Genomic DNA, 25,976 nt, shown 5'->3' with positions numbered 1-25,976 from the left:
ACAAGTGGATCTACCATTGGATCCAGCAATTCCACGACTGGGCATCTACCCAAAAGAACAAAAGTCACTCTACAAAAAAGACACCTGCACTCGAATGTTTATAGCAGCACAGTTCACAATTGCAAAGCTGTGGAAACAACCCAAGTGCCCATCAATACATGAGTGGATTAATAAAATGTGGTACATGTTTACCATGGAGCACTACTCAGCTCTAAGAAACAACGGTGATCTAGCACCTCTTGTATTTTCCTGGATAGAGCTGGAGCCCATCCTACTAAGTGAAGTATCCCAAGAATGGAAAAACAAGCACCACATGGACTCACCAGCAAATTGGTATTAACGGATCAACACCTCAGTGGACATACAGTGTGGGGCGCGGTGACAACGCCATTAAAATATGGCGCTGATATCCGGTGCCTCGCCCTTGCTTCTCCCGCTGGTAAACAAGTTCTGCGCCTGTGTGTCGAATGTAACCAATGATATGAGTTTCCTGCTTTGCAGTGTATATAAGAAACTGCCCTTCCCCTTTTCTGGGTCTTCCGTAAAATGTAGCCTAAGGGATCCCCCAATAAAGCACGGTCAGAAGAACTCCAGTTGCCGCGTCTTCCTTGCTGGCGAGGTGGGCGCGACAAGTGGTGCCGAAACCCGGGAAAACGAAACAACCTTGAAGCACCAGCGGAGACGACCTCATTAGGAGGTGAGTTCAGAACTGACGTGCGGGACGGCCGTTCTCTCCCTTTCCCCAAGTCACTATGGGCAACATACCGCTTCGGCGCTTTGTGTGGCCTCTGAAGAATCTTTTATCTAGTAATAGGATTCACATTGAGAAACGCCATTTAAAGAATTTTTTGAAGGAAGTGGACCGGATTGCTCCTTGGTTTTTAGGCTCTGGTTCGCTGACGATAGCGTCCTGGAAAAAACTAGGGAGAGACCTTAAGGGAGCATCAGATTTAAAACCCGGTGTGCTTCTGCTTCATAAATTAATTTTAGATTGTTTGAAATGTGATCCTCTCGGTTCTCAGAGTGCTGCAGAGCAATTAGCGGAGGTTCAGTCCGAGTGTTCAGAAGGAGGTTGTGGGGGAGGTGCTGCAGCGATAAGTGAAAAGGAGAAGTTGCGAAACAAGCAACAAAGGTCGGGGACTAGCTCAGGGGCATTGGCCACGCCCCTGCCCCCGGTACCACAGTTTCCAGACTTGCACTTTGAGCCTCACTCTGACAAGTCTGGGTCCTCGTCCGAGTCTTCTGACTCCGAGGGAGGAGACCCTCCGTGCCCTACTTTCGCTGACTTAAGGAGGGAGCTCCGGCGGCTCAACACACAGGAGGCGACACAGATCGCTCCTGAAACTGATCCAGGTGCAGCGGACGGAGATACTAAGTGGCCGCCCCCGTATAGCCCAGAGTCAGATGAGAAACTAAAAAAGAAAGAGAAACCAGTTTTTCAGAAAGCGGCAGGTTGTGAGCGGTACCGCCCACCTCCGCATGCCCCGCCTTGGGAAGGGCTGGGTTTTTCTTAGGGGCCGCTCGCCACTGAGGAGCTTCTGCCCATACCCTGGAAAACAGAGGAGCCGGTGTGGGTGCCTCAGTGGCCCTTGCCTAAAGAGAAGTTACATGCTGCCCGTGATTTAGTACAAGAACAGCTTACTCTTGGACATCTTGAACCCTCTCAATCTCCTTGGAATACTCCTATTTTTGTAATTAAAAAGAAGTCTGGTAAATGGAGACTGTTGCATGACCTTAGAGCAATTAATGCCCAGATGCAGCTTATGGGGCCTGTTCAAAGAGGATTGCCCCTTCTCTCAGCATTGCCTAAACGTTGGAGCCTTATTATTATAGACATCAAAGACTGTTTTTTCTCTATTCCTCTGCATCCGCAGGATAAGAACAGATTTGCATTCACGCTGCCCTCCACAAACCACGAGCAGCCTGATGCAAGATATCAATGGCAGGTTTTGCCTCAGGGCATGGCTAACAGTCCCACTATGTGCCAACTTTATGTGGCCTCAGCTATCCAGCCGGTTAGGCAGAAGTTTTCAAAGGTAAAGATTATTCACTACATGGATGACATTCTCTTATGTCATCGTGATGAGGGCATGCTTCGCCAAGCTTACGCATCCCTTCAGGCTCACTTGAAAAGAAAAGGCTTGTTGATTGCCCCTGAAAAGGTGCAAGAGGGAGAGGTAGGCACGTTTCTTGGCAGTAATATTCTCCCTGACAAGATTGTGCCCCAAAGACTGTCCATCCGAAGAGATGCCTTGAAGACCTTAAACGATTTTCAGAAACTGCTAGGAGATATCAATTGGCTTCGACCTTTTTTATGTCTTACCACAGCAGAGCTGAAGCCATTATTTCAGATTCTAGAGGGAGACTCACACATCACGTCTCCTAGAACTTTGACTCCTGAGGCCCTTAAGGCTCTTCATAAGGTAGAAGAAGCAATTCAAAGGGCGCAACTAGTGCGCATTCAACACCATGATCCTTTCTCCCTTTGTGTACTCCCTTCTCCTACGCTTCCTACGGCAGTGCTTTGGCAAGATGGTCCCCTTTTATGGGTGCATCCTCAAGCCTCTCCAGGAAAAGTGATTGGCCATTATCCTACCTGTGTGGCTGAGATAGCATTAAAGGGTATTAACTTGGCTGTTTCTCATTTCGGACGCTTTCCTGATAGCCTGATCTGTCCATATACTGCCAATCAGATAAACACCTTATGTGCCACTCTTGATGTATGGGCCATATTAAGATGCACCTTCCCAGGGAGCATTGACAACCATTATCCCAGACATGCCTTACTGCAGTTTGCAATGAGAAACGAGCTCATTTTTCCAAGAGTAACGTCACTGTTACCTTTGGTTGATGCCTTGGATGTGTATACCAATGGCTCTAAGACAGGTATTGGGAGCTATGTCATTCAAGACAAGGTGTATACAAAACAGTTTGACTATTCTTCTCCTCAGCTAGTAGAGTGTGCCATAGTCGGTCTGGTTCTCAGTACTATCACTGAACCTATCAACATCATCTCAGACTCCTTTTATGTGGTCAACGCAGTTAAACAGTTAGAAAACTCCTTTCACATTCTTGCCAAAAGTACAGTCTTTTCTGTATTTACAGAAATTAGGAATACTATTCTAAACAGGAAAAACCCATTTTCTATTCAGCACATCAGAGCCCATTCTCTGCTACAGGACCCATGGCGTCAAAGAACAACTTGGCAGACCGCGCCACTCGGGCCCTCTGGGTAGCAGACCCGCTTGTTGCTGCTACTGAGTTTCACAAGTTGTATCACGTGCCAGCCGAAACTCTGCGCCTCAAGTTCAACATCTCTCGCGCTGAGTCTCGTGACATAGTTCTGCAGTGCGCACCTTGCGCTCCCTTTCGTTCTGTTACTCACACTGGGGTTAACCCCCGAGGGTTGCGCCCACTGCAACTTTGGCAGATGGATGTCACCCACATTCCTTCATTTGGCAAATTACAGTATGTGCACGTTTCTATTGATACCTGCTCAGGTGTCCTTCATGCCACTCCTCTGCCTGGGGAAAAGGCCAGTCAGGTAATTACCCACTGCCTAGAGGCTTGGGCAGCCTGGGGTAAACCCCAGATTGTCAAAACTGATAATGGCCCAGCCTATGCTTCCAAAGCTTTTCAACAATTTTGCACTCGCTTGGGTGTGGAGCACCGCACCGGTCTTCCCTACAACCCTCAAGCGCAAGGCATTGTGGAACGTGCCCATGGCACACTCAAAATGTATCTGCAAAAACAAAAAGGGGGAGATGCCTTACCGGCAATGGCACCAAAAGGACGCCTTTCCCTTGCTCTCTTTACTTTGAATTTTTTAAACCTAGATGCCAGAGGGCGCTCCGCCGCTGACAGGCATGTTGCACCTGGACAGCCTAAGAAGGAGCTGGTAAAGTGGAAGGATGTGTTGTCTAACCAGTGGAAAGGCCCGGATCCGGTAGTGGCCAGATCCAGGGGATCTGTTTGTGTTTTCCCACAGGACCAAGAGAACCCTGTTTGGGTACCAGCCCGGCTGACCAGACTAGTCCGCCCAGATCCCAGCGACGATGAGCCTGTTGTGGCTGAGCCTGCTGATGGACCTGATGGTGACGGGGTCCGGGGTGGAGCCCAGGTGGGCGGTGATGGACGTCTTCCCGATGCCGATGCCGATCCGCCATGACTCCACCGTCTTTCCTCGTTTCCTCACCACCAACATCTCACTGGACCTGCCTTATGTTCCTTTCGACCCCGACCAGGCAAACTTTTCCCATAGCGCAAACATTACTATCCCAGGGTCACTTTGCTTTGAATGTCAACTCGCAGCTTAAAGGAGGAATTACGATCATTAATCAAAGAATGGACTTAGTCCAAGAACAAGTGGACTCGTTGTTGCAGCTTGTGCAGCTGGGATGCGAGCAGCGGTGGCCCGGTCTATGTGTTACCTCCATCCCCTATCATAATTTGTCCCGTGCAGCAAACTTGTCTCGCCAACTGTCCCATTACCTAATGTCTAATTGGTCTCATGGATTTGAGGGACTGTTACTTGAGTTACAGCAGTCCATTATTCATATTAATTCTACACGGGTTGATCTTGCTGTTGCTGAAGGTTTAACTAGCTGGATTTCACAGGCTGCCAATCATCTTAAGGAATGGGCTGGTATGGGCGCCTTGGCAGGTCTCCTTGCACTTATTGCCATATTAGGGCTCATGTGTATTGTCAGAATGGCGCGTCAAAACCAACGTAATCAGATTTTGATGATTCAGGCTTTTGCTGCGTTAAAGCTTGGGCAAAACCCACAGGTTTGGCTAAACATGTTGAACTAGGGCGCTGTTATCGCCCCAGCAGCCCCCCCGAGTTGGCTGTAAGGTTACTCCATGACGGGAATGCATGGGGCCCCATCATTGAGCGTCATAGATTTGAGCCATGATGGGGAAGCAACCCATGTAGCCTAAGACAGAGGCCTTACCCATTTTGTCTGCCTGGCAGTCAGCCTTTGCACGCCTCCGAGTTCTGCTCATTGCACGAGGCAAGGTGACAGCTGTTGGCTATGAGGCTCTGCAGCCTTGATCGCTCTGTCGAAGGACGGGGCTGAGCGGCTGCTCAGTGCTCATTTATTAAATAAAACAGGGGGAGCTGTGGGGCGCGGTGACAACGCCATTAAAATATGGCGCTGATATCCGGTGCCTCGCCCTTGCTTCTCCCGCTGGTAAACAAGTTCTGCGCCTGTGTGTCGAATGTAACCAATGATATGAGTTTCCTGCTTTGCAGTGTATATAAGAAACTGCCCTTCCCCTTTTCTGGGTCTTCCGTAAAATGTAGCCTAAGGGATCCCCCAATAAAGCACGGTCAGAAGAACTCCAGTTGCCGCGTCTTCCTTGCTGGCGAGGTGGGCGCGACAATACAGGAACAACATTTATTGGGTGTCGGGCAGGTGGGAGAGGCAGGAGGGGACGGGTGTATACAGACACAACGAGTGAGATGTGCAACGTTTGGGGGATGGACACGCTTGAGGCTCTGACTCGAGGGGGGAGGGGGCACAGGCAATATATGTAACCTTAACACTTGTACCCCTATAATATGCTGAAATAATAAAAAAATGACATCTACTTTGTCCATCTTAGAAATAAAGGCCGCACAATTGAATGGGACTCAATGTGATTCAATGCCACCCTACCCACTTCTAGATGGTGAATTCAATGGGAATTATTAGGAGGTTGGTCTGTAGAATGTGAAGGGCCAAAATTGTTGGGTATTTACTATATGTGAGGGATTTTGCCTTTTTTATAGCTAAACCTCTTAACATACTATACAATAAATAGTATCATCCTCATTTTGACATTGAGAAAACCGAGAGTCAGAAATTTACTCTGTGGCTGGGCTCGGTGGTTCAAACCTACGACCCTAGCACTCTGGAAGGCTGAGGCAGGAGGATCGCTGGAGCTCAGGAGTTCGAGATCAGCCTGAGCAAAAGCGAGACCCCGTCTCTACTAAAACTAGAAAAAATTAGCCGGGCATGGTGGCTCATGCCTGTAGTCCCAGCTACTCGGGAGGCTGAGGCAGGAGGATCGCTTGAGCCCAGGAGTTTGAGGTTGCTGTGAGCTAGGCTGACGCCACGGAACTCTAGCCAGGGCAACAAAGTGAGACTTTGTCTCAAAAAAAAAAAAAAAAAAAAAAAAAAAAAGAGAACAAGGTAGGCTGGTTACTCCCTGAGAATGAGTGTAATATCAAACGCTCTGGAGCTCACCTTCCTAATCTGCAAATTGTTGCAAACTGATGGAAGCCAAGGACATAGTGTGTAAGGACCCTTCCTGCTCTACCATTCTGTACTTCTTGTTTTTTTTTTTTTTTTTTTTGAGACAGAGTCTTGCTTTTGTTGCCCAGGCTAGAGTGCAGCAGCAGTACAATCATAGCTCACAGCAACCTCAAACCCCTGGGCTCAAGCGATCCTCCTGCCTCAGCCTCCCGAGTAGCTGGGACTACAGGCATGCGCCACCATGCCCGGCTAATCTTTTTTTTTTTTTTTGTAGAGACAAGGATCTTGCTATGTTGCCCAGGTTGGTCTCAAACTCCTGGCCTCAAGCGATCTACCCAGCTCAGCCTCCCAAAGCCCCAGGATGACAGGTGTGAGCCACCGCGCCCAGCCACCTCTGTCATTCCATCGAAACACGCTTTCCCCTCTTCCACCATCTTTCCTGCCTTTAGGTTTTCTCTTCCCAATGGGAGTCAGGTCCATCAAAGGTGAGGCTGCCCTCCTCTCGCCCTGTGATCGTCTGAACACCCTGCCTCAGTGGAACCATCCTGACAGCTCTCCCCGTGGTGGTCAGTCGCCTCCCAGGAGCTTCCCACACCTGCAGTCACCGTGCCCGGGGCTCAGAGTGCTTCCCCTCTCACCTCACCCCGCCCCCAGTGGCCTCTCTCCCTGCTGGCCTTCAGGGTCTTCAAACTGGCCCCCTGTCCCCCAGAACCCGAGCGCATGCTGCTCTTTGTTCTCCTCCGCCACTGGCTGCCACACCCTGCCCCCAGTGGCCTCTCTCCCTGCTGGCCTTTAGGGTCTTCAAACTGGCCCCCTGTCCCCCAGAACCCGAGCGCATGTGCTCTTTGTCCTCCCCCGCCACTGGCTGCCACACCCTGCCCCCAGTGGCCTCTCTCCCTGCTGGCCTTTAGGGTCTTCAAACTGGCCCCCTACCCCCCAGAACCCGAGCGCATGCGCTCTTTGTCCTCCCCCGCCACTGGCTGCCACACCCTGCCCCCAGTGGCCTCTCTCCCTGCTCGCCTTCAGGGTCTTCAAACTGGCCCCCTGTCCCCCAGAACCCGAGCGCATGTGCTCTTTGTCCGCCCCCGCCACTGGCTGCCACACCCTGCCCCCAGTGGCCTCTCTCCCTGCTGGCCTTCAGGGTCTTCAAACTGGCCCCCTGTCCCCCAGAACCCGAGCGCATGTGCTCTTTGTCCGCCCCCGCCACTGGCTGCCACACCCTGCCCCCAGTGGCCTCTCTCCCTGCTGGCCTTCAGGGTCTTCACACTGGCCCCCTGTCCCCCAGAACCCGAGCGCATGCGCTCTTTGTCCTCCCCCGCCACTGGCTGCCACACCCCGCCCCCAGTGGCCTCTCTCCCTGCTGGCCTTCAGGGTCTTCACACTGGCCCCCTGTCCCCCAGAACCCGAGCGCATGCGCTCTTTGTCCGCCCCCGCCACTGGCTGCCACACCCCGCCTTCAAATCTGCCCAGGGACACTGGCCTGAGCTTTCACGTTTGAGTCTGTTCCCTTCCAGCTCGGTCCTTGCCTTTAGGGCTCGTCTCGGAATTGGCCCCTACTGTGTTCAGCTGGATCGGTGCCCGGTCTCCACTGTACCCACTCTTGTGCCCCAGCACCCCGCCTGGGTGCAGAGGAGCCTCCCCAAATCTGCCGGCGTTCGACCTGGCCCACTGTCCTGTCACCCACATCTGCTTTCTCTTGTTTTTATTTTTTAGAGACAGAGTCTCACTTTGTCGCCCAGGCTAGAGTGAGTGCTGTGACATCAGCCTCGCTCACAGCAACCTCCAACTCCTGGGCTCAAGCAATCCTCCTGCCTCAGCCTCCCAAGTAGCTGGGACTACAGGCATGTGCCACCATGCCCGGCTGATTTTTTTCTATATATTTTTAGTTGGCCAATTAATTTCTTTCTATTTTTAGTAGAGAGGGGGTCTCGCTCTTGCTCAGGCTGGTCTCGAACTCCTGACCTTGAGCCATCCTCCCGCCTCGGCCTCCCAGAGTGCTAGGATGACAGGTGTGAGCCACCGCCACGCCCGGCCTGCTTTCTCTTGTTGATGAGGTGCGAGAAAGGAAGACGGCAGGCTGGTGTACGGTAGGGTCACGAGGCTAGATCTCCTCTCTCTCCTCTCGGTCCCCCAAGAAATGTCTCAGCGCCATGTCCTCTGCAGAGCTGATCTTTCTGGTTTTTTCCCCATCTCCAATCAGCAAGCCATCTTGCTGATCCATGGCTGAGAGCAAAGAGACTTACGAATGTTAAGAAGATTATGCACATAAATGTACCAACTATGACAGCCACGCTAAGAAGAATAGTAACACTGCACCAAGCGCAAGTTTATCAACCTTTTGCCACTTACAAAATTCACAGCCAATTTAATTAAAAATATAACAGCTCTGAAAGCTGCTAAAATGACTACGGCAACGATCAATCATTTTGTAATGGTGTTGAATATCCATTAGAGACGCGGTAACTTTTTTTTTTTGAGCCCTGATAGTAGGGGCATTTCATTTTGGGCAATTAATGTCATTGCAATTTAAAATATTGACTATATCTATAAAGAAGAAAATACCAAACATCTTTATAACCCGCATTTTTTATGGTCAAAATTTGCTTAGAGAGGTGCTTTGGATTTATTTCTTAGAAGCTGCACGTTTTCACATTCAGAAAATTAAAAGGGCTTCTCCTGACTAACTCATTTAATCATTTCGTTGATTTAATGAAAAACACTGTGCATTTTTCTCTCCTTGGTTGCCAAGATTAATACTTTCTGTTCATTAGCCATCAACTATCGCAGGGAGGTTTACATCTTATTCTCACACTTAGCTCGTTGCCTTTTATTCCCCCCCAAAAAAAAAAAGAAAAAGAAAAGAAATTCTAATAGAATTTAAAGGCTATCTTTTAAATCACTGGGAAATTTTTCTCTTAGTAACTCACTTTGTCTTGTGGAAGACACACTGCTAGCGTGTGACATTGGACATTTATTTGTCCCTGACTTCCTTTTCCCAGTCTTTCTTGGGGGATGCCGGTATATGGAGAAGCGGAGTGGAAACTTCTAGAAAAATTACGAATCTAGTTTCCGGGGCCCTGTAATCCCTTAATACACCAGCGACATGGCAGCCTCCCTTGAAATTCTGTTAAGCAGGGCCCTTTGATTGGTTGATGGGATTCTATGAGCTATCTGGGCGTGTGAGCCCATCAACAATGCGAACCATGAGCATCTGGCTTTCGTCGAATAAAGAATGGGAGCCACCACCTAAAAGTGACTCTGCACAAACCATGGTGCCATTTGCATTTGTGGCCTCATCTTTGCCCTCCGTTGCTATTCTCACAACCAGGGGTCCTCAAACTTTTTAAACAGGGGGTCTAGTTCACTGTCCCTCAGAGCGTCGGAGGGCTGGAGTATAGTTTAAACAAACAAACGAAGAAAAACTATGAACAAATTCCTATGCACGCTGCACCTATCTTATTTTGAAGTGAAAAAAATAAAAACAAATGGGCAAAAACCCCCGCCTGTGGCCTGCGGGCCGTAGTTTGAGGACACCTGGGCTGGAGGATTTAATCAGGCAGGCAAATTCCTCTCCCCCTGGAAATGCTGACAAGGGTGGGTTCTACCAGGGGACCCTTCTCTGGCCAAGACCGGTCACAAAACAGCACACAATCCATTTAAATTACGCCGTCACAGGGTCAGTGGTTTGCAAGCAGCGTCTGCAGATTTTCCTTGCTTCCGAAGCAAAAAAGGATTTTTTGAACCCTGACGGCTTCGTACTGGGAAATAAAATGAAAAGGCACGTGATAGTATTTTATACTATTATATACTATATATATTTTAAGGATGCTCGGCATAAGAACGAAAGAAAGCTCTGAATCAAGAATAAAAGGAGGAGGGTGAATGAACCATTCGGGCAGTACAAGAATCATGCATTTTAAGAGGACATGCAGTGAGCCAGCCATGGAAGTGCAGGGACAGAGGCTTCCCCAATTGTCACACTGTGTTTCAAGGTGTTCCTTGCTTCTCTTGCACATGTATAAATCAATCCATCTGCCTTCCGTGCTGTAGCATCAGTGCATTGTTGATTGGTCGTGACAGGGGAGACAAGAACTTTCTCTTCCATTTCGTAGAGTTGGGACGACTGAAACAGGAGGCCTTGGTGTGCTGTGACCCCACTAGGATGATCTTTTAAGCCAGGGGTCCTCAAACTTTTTAAACGGGGGGCCAGTTCACTGTCCCTCAGACTGTCGGAGGGCCAGAGTGTAGTTTAAAAACAAAACAAAACAAAAAAAACAAACAAAAAACTATGACCAAATTCCTACACACACTGCACGTATCTTATTTTGAAGTGAAAAAACAAACAAACAGGCAAAAACACCCGCCTGTGGCCCGCAGGCCGTAGTTTGAGGACGCCTGATACAGACAGTCAGAAACTAGAGTCTCCAAGGCCAAATGGCAGAGAGGGAATGGCATTTGGCCAGTCCAGGAAGACCACACTGGCCGGGCGTGGTGGCTCACGCCTGTAATCCTAGCACTCTGGGAGGCCGAGGCGGGCGGATTGCTCGAGGTCAGGAGTTCGAGACCAGCCTGAGCAAGAGCGAGACCCCATCTCTACTATAAATAGAAAGAAATTAATTGGCCAACTAATATATATAGAAAATATTAGCCGGGCGTGGTGGCGCATGCCTGTAGTCCCAGCTACTCGGGAGGCTGAGGCAGGAGGATCGCTTGAGCCCAGGAGTGTGAGGTTGCTGTGAGCGAGGCTGATGCCACGGCACTCACTCTAGCCTGGGCAACAAAGGTAAGACTCTGAGAAAAGAAAAAAGAAAAGAAAAAAGAGAAGAGAAGAGAAGAGAAGAGAAGAGAAGAGAAGAGAAGAGAAGAGAAGAGAAGAGAAGAGAAGAGAAGAGAAGAGAAGAGAAAAAAAGAAAAGAAAAGAAAAGAAAAGAAAAGAAAAAAGACAAGACAGGACAAGACGACTTGCCACCTACTGGGGAGGTGAGGGTCTAGACACACTCTCACTGTGATCCCAAACGGAGAAAATCTATACTAACGCTGAGCTTAGCAACCGTCCAGACCGGGGTTCAAATCCGAGAGGTGCCCCTCCTCTCGGCGGGGAGCCCGAACACTGGAGGCTGCCACGTGTGAAGGGGGCGCAGCAGCTCCGCCAAGAGATCCTGTGAAGATCAAAGGCGGCGACGCCCGCCAAATGCCCAGCCAGAGCCTCGCGCGGAGTGGGCACTCACGCGTGCGCCGCTGTGAGGGCGAGGCCCTCGGCCATGATGATGCGCAGCCTTCGTGCCGCCGCCGTCACTCCTCCGTGTGCCCTTCACCCAACCGTCGCGCCAAACTCGTCCTTGAGTCCGGGGGCTCTTGTCCTTTGGGGGGTCAGGAGCCGCCTTGAAAGTGTGGTGGAAATCTAGGCGGTGAGCCCCTCACTCAAGCTCCCCCAGTGCCTGGAACGTTCCACCGGACCCGCCCATGCCTCCCGTCTGCTGAGCCACCGCTCACGCCTGCCTCGAGTCTCTGGGAGGCCGAAGGCAACATCTTATCCGCCCAGATCACCATTTTCTTTCCCTTTGCTTAGCTCTGTTTCTGGCAGAAGATAAATGTTCAACGTTCACCAAGCGAATAAATGAAAATTATTAGATGAGAAAATAGATGAAAATAGGTGCAAAGCCTTTGCGTGACTCCTTAAAAATTCCCCTATACTCAGCCAGGCGCGGTGGCTCACGCCTGTCATCCTAGCACTCTGGGAGGCTGAGGCGGGAGGATCGCTCGAGGTCAGCCTCGCTCACAGCAACCTCAAACTCCTGGGCTCAAGCGATCCTCCTGCCTCAGCCTCCTGAGCAGCTGGGACTACAGGCACTCACCACCACGCCCGGCTAATTTTTTTTTCTATATATATTAGTTGGCCAATTAATTTCTTTCTATTTATAGTAGAGACGGGGTCTCACTCTTGCTCAGGCTGGTCTCGAACTCCTGACCTCAAGCGATCCTCCTGCCTCGGCCTCCCAGAGTGCTAGGATGACAGGCGTGAGCCACCGTGCCCAACCAAGGAATGCAAATCCTTTATCCTAGTTCTGCATGCTCTGGGTTGCCCTGTCTCCTTGCTCCCAGACCCTATAACAGCCCAGACTCTCTCTCTGTCCTTTGATCACAAGGACTTCCCCCCGTCCTTAAGCTCTTTACGCCTAGCTAGACCTTTGCCTGTGACTCTGTTTCCAAGTTTTTCATAGTAGCTCCTCCTTCTGCTGGGTCTCGACTCGAATGTCAGTCTTCAAAGGGGCCTTCCTTCCTTGAGGCCCCCTAAGTACCCCCAGCTCTCTCTATCCAATTCTGTATAATATCCACTGCTAGCTGAAATCATCTTATTCATGAATTTATTATCAGCCTCCACCCCCTAAAATAGAAGCTTCCAGAACGGAGGCTCCCTTAGGGAAGAGAGTGTGTCTGTCCTGCCCATTGCTGAGTATCTTGTGTCTGACACATAGAAAGTGCTCAGTAAATATTTGTAGAATGAATGGATGTAAGAGTGACAGGGCTCAGCACCATGGCTCACACCTGTAACCCTAGCACTCCGGGAGGCCAAGGCGGGAGGATCCCTTGAGGTCAGGAGTTCAAGGCCAGCCTGAGCAAGAGCGAGACCCCGTCTCTAGAAAAAATGGGAAAAAAAAAGCCGGGTGTGGTGGTTCACGCCTGTAGTCCCAGCTACTCGGGAGGAGGCTGAGGCAGGAGGATGGCTTGAGCCCAGGAGTTTGAGGTGGCTGTGAGCGAGGCTGACACTTCTGCACTCTAACCTGGGTGATAGAGCAAGGCAAGACCCTATCTGAAAAAAAAAAAAAAAAGAAGAAAAAAGCAAGCCTGACAAAGAAGAATTAACGGGTCAGCTTTCCGGAGTTATGTCTTTATGTCTTTTCATTCCCATTTTACTCTTTACCAACTGTGGGCCCTGATTTAGTCACCTCCTTACTCTGAGTCTTGGTTTTTTGGTCTCCTCAAATAGAACTGATAATCCCCATCCTCCCTCCTGCCCAGAATTTCTTTGATGAGCAAGTGAGATTCACACGAGTGCATCTGTGCAAATACTCCACGCTGTGCCTGATCGCCAGGGACATGAAGCAGGTCTCCCTGCCCGCGTCAGCACACATTGGTGCGCCTTTCTGAAGCGCAGGCCTGGGACGGACTTCAAGACTGCCCTGTTCTCCACGCTGTCTGATTTGGGAGAGGAGATGACGGGCGTGGTGTCACGTATTTGCTGTCCGCACCCGCCCCCAAAATGTCCATATTAGCACAAGGCCAAAACCAATCATTTACAGACAGCTTCCTCTACCTTTTAAGTGTGGCACTTTTGGAAAGTGGGACTGGACATTTTACTCTCTTTCGTCTGCATGGTTTACATTTATTCTACCGACTGTATTACTACTATTATTTTTATTTTAGCATATTATGGGGGTACAAGTGTTAAGGTCACGTATATTGCCCATGCCCCCTCCCCCCTCGAGTCAGAGCTTCAAGTGTGACCATCCCCCAAATGTTGCACATCTCACTCGTGTTTGTATACACCCGTCCCCTCCTCCCCCTCCCACCTGTCCAACACCCAATAAATGTTACTCCTATATGTCCACTTAGGTCTTGATCAATTAATACCCATTTGCTGGTGAGTCCATGTGGTGCTTGTTTTTCCATTCTTTTATTTTTTATTTTATTTTATTTTATTTTATTTTATTTATTTTTTTTTTTTTTTGAGACAGAGTCTCGCTTTGTTGCCCAGGCTAGAGTGAGTGCCATGGCGTCAGCCTAGCTCACAGCAACCTCAAACTCCTGGGCTCCAGCGATCCTTCTGCCTCAGCCTCCCGAGTAGCTGGGACTACAGGCATGCGCCACCATGCCCGGCTAATTTTTTACATATATATATCAGTTGGCCAATTAATTTCTTTCTATTTATAGTAGAGACGGGGTCTCGCTCTTGCTCAGGCTGGTTTTGAACTCCTGACCTTGAGCAATCCGCCCACCTCGGCCTCCCAAGAGCTAGGATTACAGGCGTGAGCCACCGCGCCCGGCCTGTTTTTCCATTCTTGAGATACTTCACTTAGTAGAATGGGTTCCAGCTCTATCCAGGAAAACACAAGAGGTGCTGGATCACCGTTGTTTCTTATAGCTGAGTAGTACTCCATGGTATCCATACTGACCATATTATTTTTATACTAAAAAAAAAATTATAAAACTTCTTTATAGATTGCATCCTGTATTTAATATTGTTGTCAAAATTCTAACCCTGTTTTTGGAAATCATCAAAGGAGAAAAGTGTAAGAGGCAGAAAAGGAAGAGAACACAGAGAAGTTTCCCATGTATATAATATTATAACTCAGCATAAAGTATTATTTTGCTACTACAGATTTTATATAGAGCAAATGGCATATACCTTCAAACAAAGTAGAATATTATCTGTCGTTCCTTTTGAATGAACCAAATTCATGTAGGAAACACAAATGGGTTCAGGGTCTCTCCTAATTTAACTCACAGTAACCAACCGCGGCTCTCTCCTTGATTCTGCTGTTACACAATTTTCAAGGCATTGAGACAGATTTTAACTCATTTAATAATTAGGTCAATAAAAACCATTATTGCAGAGAGAGCCATTAAAAGTCCATAAAGTTACCTTAATGGGGGGAAAAGAAACTAATATAGTTCTGTTGGAATTTTTCCACGAAATTAATATTATGGCATTTTAGCGGGTGTCGATAGCTTAAATAAGACATTTTTATTAACAGAACTAATCACAGAATTAAAAACAAATGAAAATCGTTACATTTGCTATGATGAACTGTCCATGTTCGTGAGATTTTATCAGCCCCAAGCCCGAGAAGAAACTGAACATTTGCTACGCAGGAGCAGGACATTAAACGTGCCCGGATCAGTGTTCAGGGTCCCCTAAGATCCTGCCACTTTGCGTTTCGGTGACTTCTAGAAGGCCAGCCACGGCTCCATTGCTCAGACCAGGGGTCCTCAAACTTTGTAAACAGGGGGCCAGTCCACTGTCCCTCAGACCCTTGGAGGGCCGGACTATAGTTAAAAAAAAAAAAAAAAAAAAAGAACTATGAACAAATTCCTGTGCACGCTGCACATATCTTATTTTGAAGTAAAAAAAACAAACGGGCAAAAACACCTGCGTGTGGCCCGAGGGCCGTAGTTTGAGGTCGCCTGGCTCAGAGCCACTCGACCAGGAAACGTTCTAGAACCACAACCTCCCCAAGCGAACTCCTGCTGTCAGCCGCCTTTTGGTCAGTAGCATTAAGTCTAGACACCTGGCACAGCGCAGAAAGACCCAAGACACAGAGAGATCGCGTCTGCCCTGCCCAGAAATGTCTCATCGCCTCTCCTGCATTGGCTTGGTCTCCAAAGGTAGAGACGAACAGAAGCAAACGCAAGCATGGTGCTTCGTGATTTCTTCTTCCCTTCCCCCTTCCTCCTTCCCTTCCCTTCCCTTCCCTTCCCTTCCCTTCCCTTCCCTTCCCTTCCCTTCCCTTCCCTTCCCTTCCCTTCCCTTCCCTTCCCTTCCCTTCCCTTCCCTTCCCTTCCCTTCCCTTCTCTTCTTTTTTCTTTTCTTTTTCTTTTCTTTCTTTTCCTTTCCTCCCTTTCCCCTTTCTCCTCTCTCCCTTCCCTTTCTCCTCTCCCACTCTCCCCCTCTCTTTCTTTCTTGGCAAAGTCTCACTCTATTGCCGAGGCTAGAATGCCGTGGCCTCAGCCTAGCTCACAGCAACCTCAAACTCCTGGGCTCAAGCGATCCTCCTGCCTCAGCCTCCTGAGTAGCTGGGACTACAGGCATGCGCCACCATGCCTGGCTAATTTTTTTCTATATATTCTTAGTTGGCCAATTAATTTATTTCTATTTTTAGTAGAGACGGGGTCTCGCTCTTGCTCAGGCTGGTTTCGAACTCCTGACCTCGAGCGATCCTCCCGCCTCAGCCTCCCAGAGTGCTAGGATGACGGTCATGAGCCACCGTGCACGGCCGATACGTGATTTCTATACTGCTGCATCGCTGCTTGGGTACCAGCAAGTCTTTTCATGATCACACATGTCCAGACTGACAAGGGTTCGGGGGTGATCGATACTGACTGAAGATCAAGGTCACACATTATACAGGGACAGAACACGTGCCAATCCACACAAAGACGCAGTGGCCGCAGAGAGGGCACAGCTAGCACGGCTTTGGGGCCGGAGAGACCTGCACTTGATTTTAATTCCTTTTGCTCCGAGCAGGGTGACCATGGGCCAGTTTTGCTCGCTTGTCCTCTATTCAGTCTCAGCATCTGGAAAACGGGGAATAAGCGACTCCCTGGTTGTTGGGAGGTTTGAAAGAGATTCCGGATGCAAAATACCTGTCGCCGAGGCTGACAGTGGGGTGCGGGGCGGGGGGAGGCTGTTCCTTCAGGGGAAAGAGTGGGCATTTGGCAGACTCAGGCCTTATTTCTCAGGATGCATTTAAAATAGGAACGGGAGGGCAGCCCCTCTGCCAATCTCCGGCCGCACTGGTGTACCCCAAGACAGGCTTGTGGGTGACCAGCCACGCTCAATCTAAAAACAAATAAAAACCAAAGGGAAGCTGCCCGTCTGTCTCCACCTGTTTCTCCATTTCATCCCCCTGGGAAGATGCTAATGGAATTAGAAACAACAGCAAATCTACGCACATGTTTTTTATTATTATTATTTATTTACCTGAGTTTTAAACTACATCCATTAGAAAATGTTCATTCTCGGTAAAATGAACTTCCTTTGAAAGCATTTGCAGACGACACGTGCAGGATTTGCAACCGGTGGGCATTTCGGGCGAGAGGGCCGGTCCTGGCACAGGGAGGGAGGCAGGGGCGTCTAATGAGCGGCCTCGTCTGACCTCCCTGAGTTCTAATCAGGACTCGGTGCCTGAGAAAAGTTAGCTAGGTCATATTGGGTAAGATTAAAAAAAAAAAAAAAAAAGCCATGCAGCATGGAGAAAAGAATAACTTCAGGAAAAAAGTAACTAATGATAGGGCACATAAGGTTTTGTTTCTTTCGTTTCTCAAGGCCTATGACCTCCAGGGCAAAATGGGAACATTCTAGAATTCCCGTTCCAGGGATGTGAATAATCTGTAGGGATTTTGTGCATGGGAAGTAGAGGAAAAAGGAAGGGGGTGAGAGGAGATGGGGACATGTTTGGAAACCAAGTGGTACCACTTGCCCTGAATTAAGCAAAATCTGTCCAGAAATTGATAGCTATGCGGTCCCATCAAAGCAAATCCAGGGTGATTTTGGAGAAGAGCGTGAGACAAAAGGGAATCTTTTCTGTAATTTATTTCATTGAGTTGGTGATATTATTGAACATTCACTTGGGCTTCTCCCTCCATGTGGCAAAGTACTTACTTTCGCTTAAAATTACCAAATATTCCCTGGAACGGAGAGTCTTATCAGAAAATTGATCTCTAATACATAAAGGCATCTTGCAAGAAAAAAAGTCCCAGGGAGGAGGGGGATTTTTTTTTAACATATATATATAATAGTTTGGGCCTTTCACTACCAACATGGAAACTTGGAGATTGCTCAGATATTGTCGCCATGGGAAAAGGAAAAAGGGAACAAAGAGAGACATAATACTCGTGACTTTAGAGGCTACTACCATTTTCCGCTTTATTCAGCAAGAGCAGCTGAGGTTAATAACGAGGAAGTGAAGACCGTTCAGGAATACAAAATTATTTATACACACACACACACACACACACACACACACACACACCCCACAGCCCTTGCTTTGCATTCTTTCCTGTTACTCTGACAAGTGCCAAGAAGTGTATCTGTGCTCGCTCTGTATTATTTAAATTAAATTATCAAATGCAAATGCTAAATATATGAACCTCTCAGCCCTGGAAGCAGTGGATTATAACGCCACATCCTCTATTCAGACTAAAAGCTGATTACTGGCTCTGGAGCTATAAACATGTCAGACAATAATTTAATTGCTTTGCAGGTAGACGGATATGCAGCCCCGTTCTCATCGGGAACTCAACTCGGCTCTTTAATACAACGTAACGATCATAAACACACACGCCGTCTTCGCCTGACACCTGCTTCACGGTAAAATGGAGTGAATTTTTGCAAAGCTCAAAGGACTAGGCAGTGCTAGATTTTTTTAATCACCAAGCAAAACAGGTCTCTCACCAAGTGGCCTCGTCTTTTACTTTTGGTTCAGAGGGCTAAAAGGGGGCGTTTACAAATATGTTTAAGGCCATAACGGATCTCAGGTGCGAAAGACCACCTCCCGACAGCTCATTTGCTTCCTGCCTTCAGCTGAGCTGTTAACCAGAGGACAACCAACACGGGCACCCCTTGCCTGGGCCACCGGTGGAGACAGAGGTCACAATCGATACTCATGAACTCCAGGATCAGTGTGTATATTCCTCAGGAAAAGAAGGAGAGTCTAAAATGTAACTTACCGTGTTTCCCCGAAAATAAGACCTACCCATAAAATGAGCCCTAGCAGGATTTCTAAGCATTTGCTCAATAGAAGACCTAACCCGAAAATCAGCCCTAGTAATGGGCGTGGCTATGAAAATCAGCCCTAGTGTTGGGCATGGCTATGAAAATAAGCCCTAGTGTTGGGCGTGGCTATGAAAATAAGCCCTAGTGTTGGGGGTGGCTATGAAAATAAGCCTTAGTGCTGGGCGTGGCTATGAAAATAAGCCCTAGTGCTGGGTGTGGCTATGAAAATAAGCCCTAGTGCTGGGCGTGGCTATGAAAATAAACCCTAGTGGTGGGCGTGGCTATGAAAATAAGCCCCATGCTGGGCGTGGCTATGAAAATAAGCCCTAGTGCTGGGCGTGGCTATGAAAATAATCCCCAGTGATGGGTGTGGCTATGAAAATAAGCCCTAGTGGTGGGCGTGGCTATGAAAATAAGCCCTAGTGCTGGGCGTGGCTATGAAAATAAGCCCTAGTGATGGGCGTGGCTACGCAGTGCATCTGCACAACCCATGCATGTCATCGCGGAGCAGGAAAGAACACGAGCAGCCCTTCTCATCCGCCCCATCGTGACAGCTGCTATCCCAGAGGTGACCAGAAAGGTACGGGCAGCCCCACCAACAAGGTCGCCTCCCCCTGTCAGGTACCGGCCATCCTGTGTGTGCTGCAAGCTGAGGCTTTGAGGGGAAAATGACACATCCCCTGAAAAATAAACCCTACTAGGGTGTCTTCTGGAGGAAAAATAAATATAAGACCCTGTCTTATTTTCGGGGAAACACGGTAGAAGGACTTTGTAAGCATTTTCTGAGCATTCCAGTTGCTGAGTGTTAAACCGAAACAGGAAAGGGGTGTAGGAAAAGGGAGAGGAGAAGGGGGACAGGGAGAGAGAGAGGGGGGAAGGGAGAAAAGAGGTCATATTCTGTTCCTGGAGCTCTTTATGTAGCAGCTTGTGAAATTCCCAAGGATCTCGTGGTCACTTTTCCTTCCCAGCTCAATGCAAACCAGGGAGGGAAAAGGCGATAGTGAAGTCTGGAGTCTGACTTGAACACTAGACCTCTACCCAACGCCATGCAGAAATTATAGAGTCACGGGACCATTGCTGCTCACTTGTGGCTCGATGCTGAGCACTGTGACCCAACATTAATTGAGTGTCGTGTTCCAGGCTCTATGCCACCCACGTGCTTTGCGTGTAGTGTCTTACCTAATCCTTATGCAATCCCACAACCCTATAGGAAGCAACCATCCTTTTATCCATAATGCCCATAAAGCCGGCTGAGATGATTTGCACCTAATTTAATGATGGCAGGGCTTGGATATTTTTTTTTCCATTTTCATACCTCACTATGTGTTAACAAGTATTCACGAGGCCTACGTTATTTTTACAAAATCAAGAATGATTTAAGAATTAAAAAACTCCACATATGTGCAAATCTGCTGAGATATCAACCTTGGCTAATTATGGGGGAAGAGAACCTGGAGGATTGTTATTTTCTTCTTTGTACATTTCTGAAGGTTTAACTTCCATAAATCAGTGAAAACATAAACTTTAAGAAAAAAAAAGAAAACAATGAGCCCATGATGAGTGCTGCAGTATGAGCAGAATTAAGCCTAATCTTTTTATTTAATATCAGGAAGAACCAACTGTTAAGTGCCGTACCCGTGCCAGGCACGGCTCCAAGCATTCTCTGTATGCAATCCTACCAACTCCTTCCAACAACTCTGGGAGGTACAAGTCACCAGCCTCATCATACAGAGCAGTAGACGGGGATTTGGAGCGGGTGAGGGACCCACACATGCTCACCAGAGTGACTCCACTTACCTCTCTCGGCTGAGGTTCAGCGGCATGTTCTCTGGTTCCAGCATTCCTACATAACCCGGTTCTCCAGCTGCCAGAGACAGCCCTTGCCTCCTTCCGACCACAGCCTCCAAGCCTGTGGGTCCGTCCCTACGTTCACGGCCTCTCCTCGCCACCATCCTTCCACCCTGGATCAAATACTCCCCCTTCCACAAAGATTCCCCGAGACACCTGGCTCCACGTTGTGTTGCCTTTAATATATTCACCTTAGTACGGTGTGAACTGAAACAAAATCTTAAGCCCCCCCAAGCTGGCCGAATGGACTCACTCTTGGCCAAGGGGACCCCAGAAACACCCTAAAGCTGAGGTGCTGGCCGTGAGAAGGGAGGTCACACGTGCCTGGCCCCCTGGCCCCGCCCCCTCTCTTCTTGCAACCCTTTAACAGGCCTAAGGCGATGCCAGGCACAGCTTAAACCACACCTGCAGGACCTCGATTTCCTTAACAGATCTCCTGAATCTGAGTGGGCCTCCAGTGAGCTGTCTCTGACTAACAGACTTCCTCATCTTCACCTTAAAACACCCCAAGACTTTAGACAAGTCTTCATTTCTTTCTTTCTTTTTTTTTGTTGAGACAGAGTCTCAATTTGTTGCCCAGGCTAGAGTGAGTGCCGTGGCGTCAGCCTCGCTCACAGCAACCTCAAACTCCTGGGCTCAAGCGATCCTCCTGCTTCAGCCTCCCGGGTAGCTGGGACTACAGGGATGCGCCACCACGCCCAGCTCATTTTTTTCTATATATATTTTTAGTTGGCCAATTAATTTCTTTCTATTTTTTTTTTTTTAAGTAGAGATGGGGTCTCGCTCTTGCACAGGCTGGTTTCAAACTCCTGACCTTGAACAATCAATCATGCCTGTAATCCTAGCACTCTGGGAGGCCGAGGCGGGCAGATTGCTCAAGGTCAGGAGTTCAAAACCAGCCTGAGCAAGAGCGAGACCCCATGTCTACTATAAATAGAAAGAAATTAATTGGCCAACTAATATATATAGAAAAAATTAGCCAGGCATGGTGGCGCATGCCTGTAGTCCCAGCTACTCAAGAGGCTGAGGCAGGAGGATTGCTTGAGCCCAGGAGTTGGAGGTTGCTGTGAGCAAAGCTGACACCACGGCACTCACTGTAGCCTGGGCAACAAAGCCTCTGTCTCAAAAAAAAAAAAAAAAAAAAATGAGGATCTGAGAAGATGATGGAGGCAGGAAGGGCTTTCTGACGCCTGCTCTCTTCTCCCCCTGAGGCAGGTCTGAAGACCCCCAGAAGAAAGGAACATTCTTTTCTCTGCAGAAGGTCACAGAGAAGAATCTGGACGACAGGCCCTGCTAAGTTTCCACCAGTTTATTGCCATGGGGTCGCAGCCTTTGCCCTGGCATCATTCTCCGTGGCTGCCCACGCTTTATCAAACTTAGCATAAAAAGGCATATGTTTATCCGTTTCTTTGGGTCTCCCTTCCCTTAGGGAGGTTTCCGCGTCACGTAAAACTTACATGAAAGAAATTTGTGTGTTTTTGTTTCTGGGGCCTCGTGAACCAGGGTAAGTAAAAGGAAAGATATTTTCACTCCCCCATAAGACATGGAGATCAAAAATGAGGGGACAATGCTGCCCAGGGACACAGGACTTTCTCTGTCCTCCCAACGTCCTCTACTTGTGTCCCACACGCCCACCAGCCACCCCCCAGCTCTTCAGACATGGACCCCAGCCTTCTCTCTCCTCTCTTTCTCCACAGCTCAACGTATCGGCCCACTAAGGTTCTTGCCCATGTTGGAAAGAGTTTCGTGTTTTCCAGAAAGATCAGATATGGACTCAAGCTTAGAGAGAGAGAGGCCTAAAACTTACTCTACCATTCACCCCTCTTGTCAAATAAGATATTTATGGCCCTAGGCTTTTTTTCCCCCTCATTCTTCTTTTTTTTTTGGATTTGTTGCCCAGGCTAGAGTCAGTGCCATGGCATCAGCCTGGCTCACAGCAACCTCCAACTCCTGGGCTCAAGCGATCCTCCTGCCTCAGCCTCCCGAGTAGCTGGGACTACAGGCATGCACCACCATGCCCGGCTAATTTTTTCTATATATATTAGCTGGCCAATTAATTTCTTTCTATTTTTAGTAGAGACGGGGTCTCGCTCTTGCTCAGGCTGGTTTCGAACTCCTGACCCTGAGTGATCCTCCCGCCTCAGCCTCCCAGAGTGCTGGGATGACAGGCGTGAGCCGCCGCGCCCGGCCGGCCCTGGGCTTTATGACGTTCATTTTCATGTAGATTATCTCACACGATCCGCAAAATGTACCAGAGAGGGGCGAGGAGGGACGTATGTCTGAAGAGTACCCTACCAAGCACCACGCTCAGGACACGGCGAGCCTCGTTTAAACCTCGAAATTGTCCCCATTTTGGAATAAGTAAACAGACGCAGAGAGGCAAGAAGCTGGTCAGTGAAGGGAAATGAACCCAGTTCTTGGACTTCCAGGATGGATGCTTTTCCCTTCCGGCGGTGAGACTGGGCTCGGCCACATCAAAACCTTCAATGTGGAGCGTCTAGACCAGGCGGCCTCAAACTGCGGCCGAGGGCCAAATGTGGGCCGCCTAGCACATTTATCCGGCCCTCCGGGTGTCTTTGCCGCCGCTGCCTGTCCTGCTTAGCAGCCCCGACTGGTCCCGGACCCGCAGTGCGCACTCTCCAACGGTCTGAGGGATGGTGACCTGGCTCCCTGTTTAAAAAGTCTGAGGACCCCTGTTCTAGATCCCCAGTAGCATTTCCAGGGAGACTTTTGCCCACCTGCCTCCTCTTATCACCCAAGTCCCTGTTACTGCACTTACTGCAGACCAGCGAACCAGATATACCCCGGTCGCTGGGGAGAGGGTGTGGAACAGGATCAAGTCATCCCTGGGGACACAATGAGGACAACAAAATCCAATGCAGACCCCAAAACATGAGGACGCTCTTTATCCAGAGAAAAAGGGGATTGGAACCACCTTCAGAAAGTCACGTGGCTTAACCCCCCCCCCCCCACACACACACTAATTGCCTAGTCTCGCTCGGTTCAGATAGTTCTAGAAACAGAAGTCCTAAACGGGGACGATCGCCATGCCTCTGGGGACCGGGGAAAACACCAGAACAGAGGGCTCCAGTGGGCTAATGCGGGCACTGGCTCTGACCCGTCTCTTGTCCCAAATTCTACCCCGGGGCTAGCATGAGAGCACCCAGATTCCTGCCTGACAGCAAGATCGGAGGGAGGGATGTGAGTAGGTTAGAGGATGCAGTGAAATTTCTAGAACCACATTCTGGAACGCTGTGCTATGTCTAATCGGGCAGGATTGAATCGGGATCCCAGTGACGTCCTTCAGGCGACCTCCCGAATCCAATGTCACTCGTTGGGGGTCAGGGTGGGGAAGACCCAGCTTAACCCTTCCCACCCGCTTGCTTTTCTCTCGATTCCTTTATTCTACTCGGGACTTCATTTTTTTAAATACCCCAGATTTTACAAAAGCATGGCAGTAGAATATAAAACTGGAGTTTCTTTTCATACAAACTTATTTATTTGGATTTCTTTATAGTTCACATTATTGATACATTCAAAGAGTCATTTTAATCTCTGTCATTTCTCACGGCGTGGTATTTTTTGAAGCATTCACCCACCTGAAGACCTGGTTTACATGCACGTGTTTCGCAAATATAGATCGTCTCTCTTCTCCCTCTTTGATTTTTCTGTTAGAGCAAACGACACAATCTTTGTGCTTTTTGTTAGGCTGAGGTGTGATTGCATGGAGTCCGGTGCTAACCGTGTCGAGTCACAATCGACATCCAAGTGCAAAAGGTTAACGTTGGTGAGAACGAGGAGGTGCTTTGGTTGACTGTCAGCTCAGTGGGAATTGTCTCGTAGCAGGGATTCGGCAAAAAAACAAACAAACAAGTAAACACCCTTGTGTGCCATCCACAGGATTCGGGTCCAGAGCAGGGCGGCCGGGATACAAAGTGGGCGAGAGTTAGAAAAGGCCTCTTGTCTTTCATTTTACGGGCGGAGAAACTGAGGCCCAGAGAGGCCGCATGGCTTGTTTCACTGTTGCCATTAAGGTCACGCCGTGGTGAGTCAGAGTCAGATCTTGGACCTTCGAAGTCCCGGGCCAAGGCAGGCGACTGACTATCCCATAATATATGCCGGCCGCAGTCCACAGCAGGGGTATATCCCAGTAGCACCATCATTTCAGAAATGTAATGAGAGAAAAAGAGGGATTTATCTAGTAGAAGGTACCCAGGATAAGGGACTTCAAAGACGAACGGTTGAGGCAGGCTGTGCGATTCTTTTAGAGAAGTGGAGGTGCGGGGTGGGGTGTGGGGTGAGTGATGCCGATCACAGAGAGCAGAAGTGTGTCCCTTGAAAACAGAATCAGACTTCACGGGGCAGGTAGGGACCTAGTGAGTGGACCAGAAGGAAGCAATTTTTTTTTTGTGGTGGTGAAATACACATTAACATAAAATTCGCCGTTTAACTATCTTAAAGTGTAAAATTCAGTGGCTTTGAGTGCATTCGCAGTGTCATACAACTATTATCGCTGCCTGGCTTTAGAATATTGTCATTACCCCAAAGAAAACCCCCTCACCCTTTTCCCCACCGACCCAGTCCCTGGAACCACTAATCCGCTCTCTGTCTATATCAGTTGCCTATGACGGGCATTTCACAGAAATGGAATCACATGACATGTGGCCTTTAGTGTCTGAGGAGGCAGAGAGGTTTAAAACACAATCAGAATCGCAGGTGAAGAGTGTGCGTTGGGAAGGGGCTTGGCAGTGAGTCTGAGGATAGTCTTGGCAGTGAACTTGAGTGCAGGCCAAGGCTCCACGTCTGCACGGTTGGGATTATTGCAGAGCGGGCTCCGGTACAAGAAGTGGGCTCAGAAGGACGGCTCCAGGCCGGCCATGGTGGCTCACGCCTGTTATCCTAGCATAGATTAATAGCATAATCCTAATTAATAATTATTATTGATAATTAATAATAAAATAATTAATAATTAATACCATAATCCTAGATAGGAGGCCGAGGTGGGAGGATCGCTCAAGGTCAGGAGTTTGAAACCAGCCTGAGCAAGAGGGAGACCCCATCTGTACTAAAAAAATAGAAAGAAATTAGCCGGACAACTAAAAATATATACAGAAAAAATTAGCCAAGCGTGGTGGTGTTTGCCTGTCGTCCCAGCTACTCGGGAGGCTGAGGCAGGAGGATCGCCTGAGCCCAGGAGTTTGAGGTTGCTGTGAGCTAGGCTGATGCCACGGCACTCACTCTAGCCTGGGCAACAAAGCAAGACTCTGTCTCAAAAAAAAAAAAAGAAGGATGGCTCTTCAGGGCTTCTCTGTCTCTCACTGAGATGGGACATTCTCTGACAAGTGCCCCGGGATGTCTTCCCCCCAACAGCCCACCTCGGCTCCACGGCA

The 25,976-nt window shown here is 48.8% G+C and overlaps 1 long non-coding RNA gene across 1 annotated transcript; it reads left to right on the top strand.

Moving 5' to 3' along the window:
• Positions 1 to 372: 372 nt before the first annotated feature.
• LOC109730366 (uncharacterized) lies at positions 373 to 5,345 on the top strand. The gene is made up of 2 exons (XR_002223163.2): positions 373 to 697; positions 3,989 to 5,345. It is a non-coding gene; the product is annotated as an uncharacterized LOC109730366 (long non-coding RNA).
• Positions 5,346 to 25,976: the final 20,631 nt, after the last annotated feature.

Source organism: Microcebus murinus, chromosome 30 (genome assembly GCF_040939455.1).
Source record: "Microcebus murinus isolate Inina chromosome 30, M.murinus_Inina_mat1.0, whole genome shotgun sequence".
Taxonomy (NCBI): Eukaryota; Metazoa; Chordata; class Mammalia; order Primates; family Cheirogaleidae; genus Microcebus; species Microcebus murinus.
This window is presented reverse-complemented; position numbering and strand designations above follow the sequence as displayed.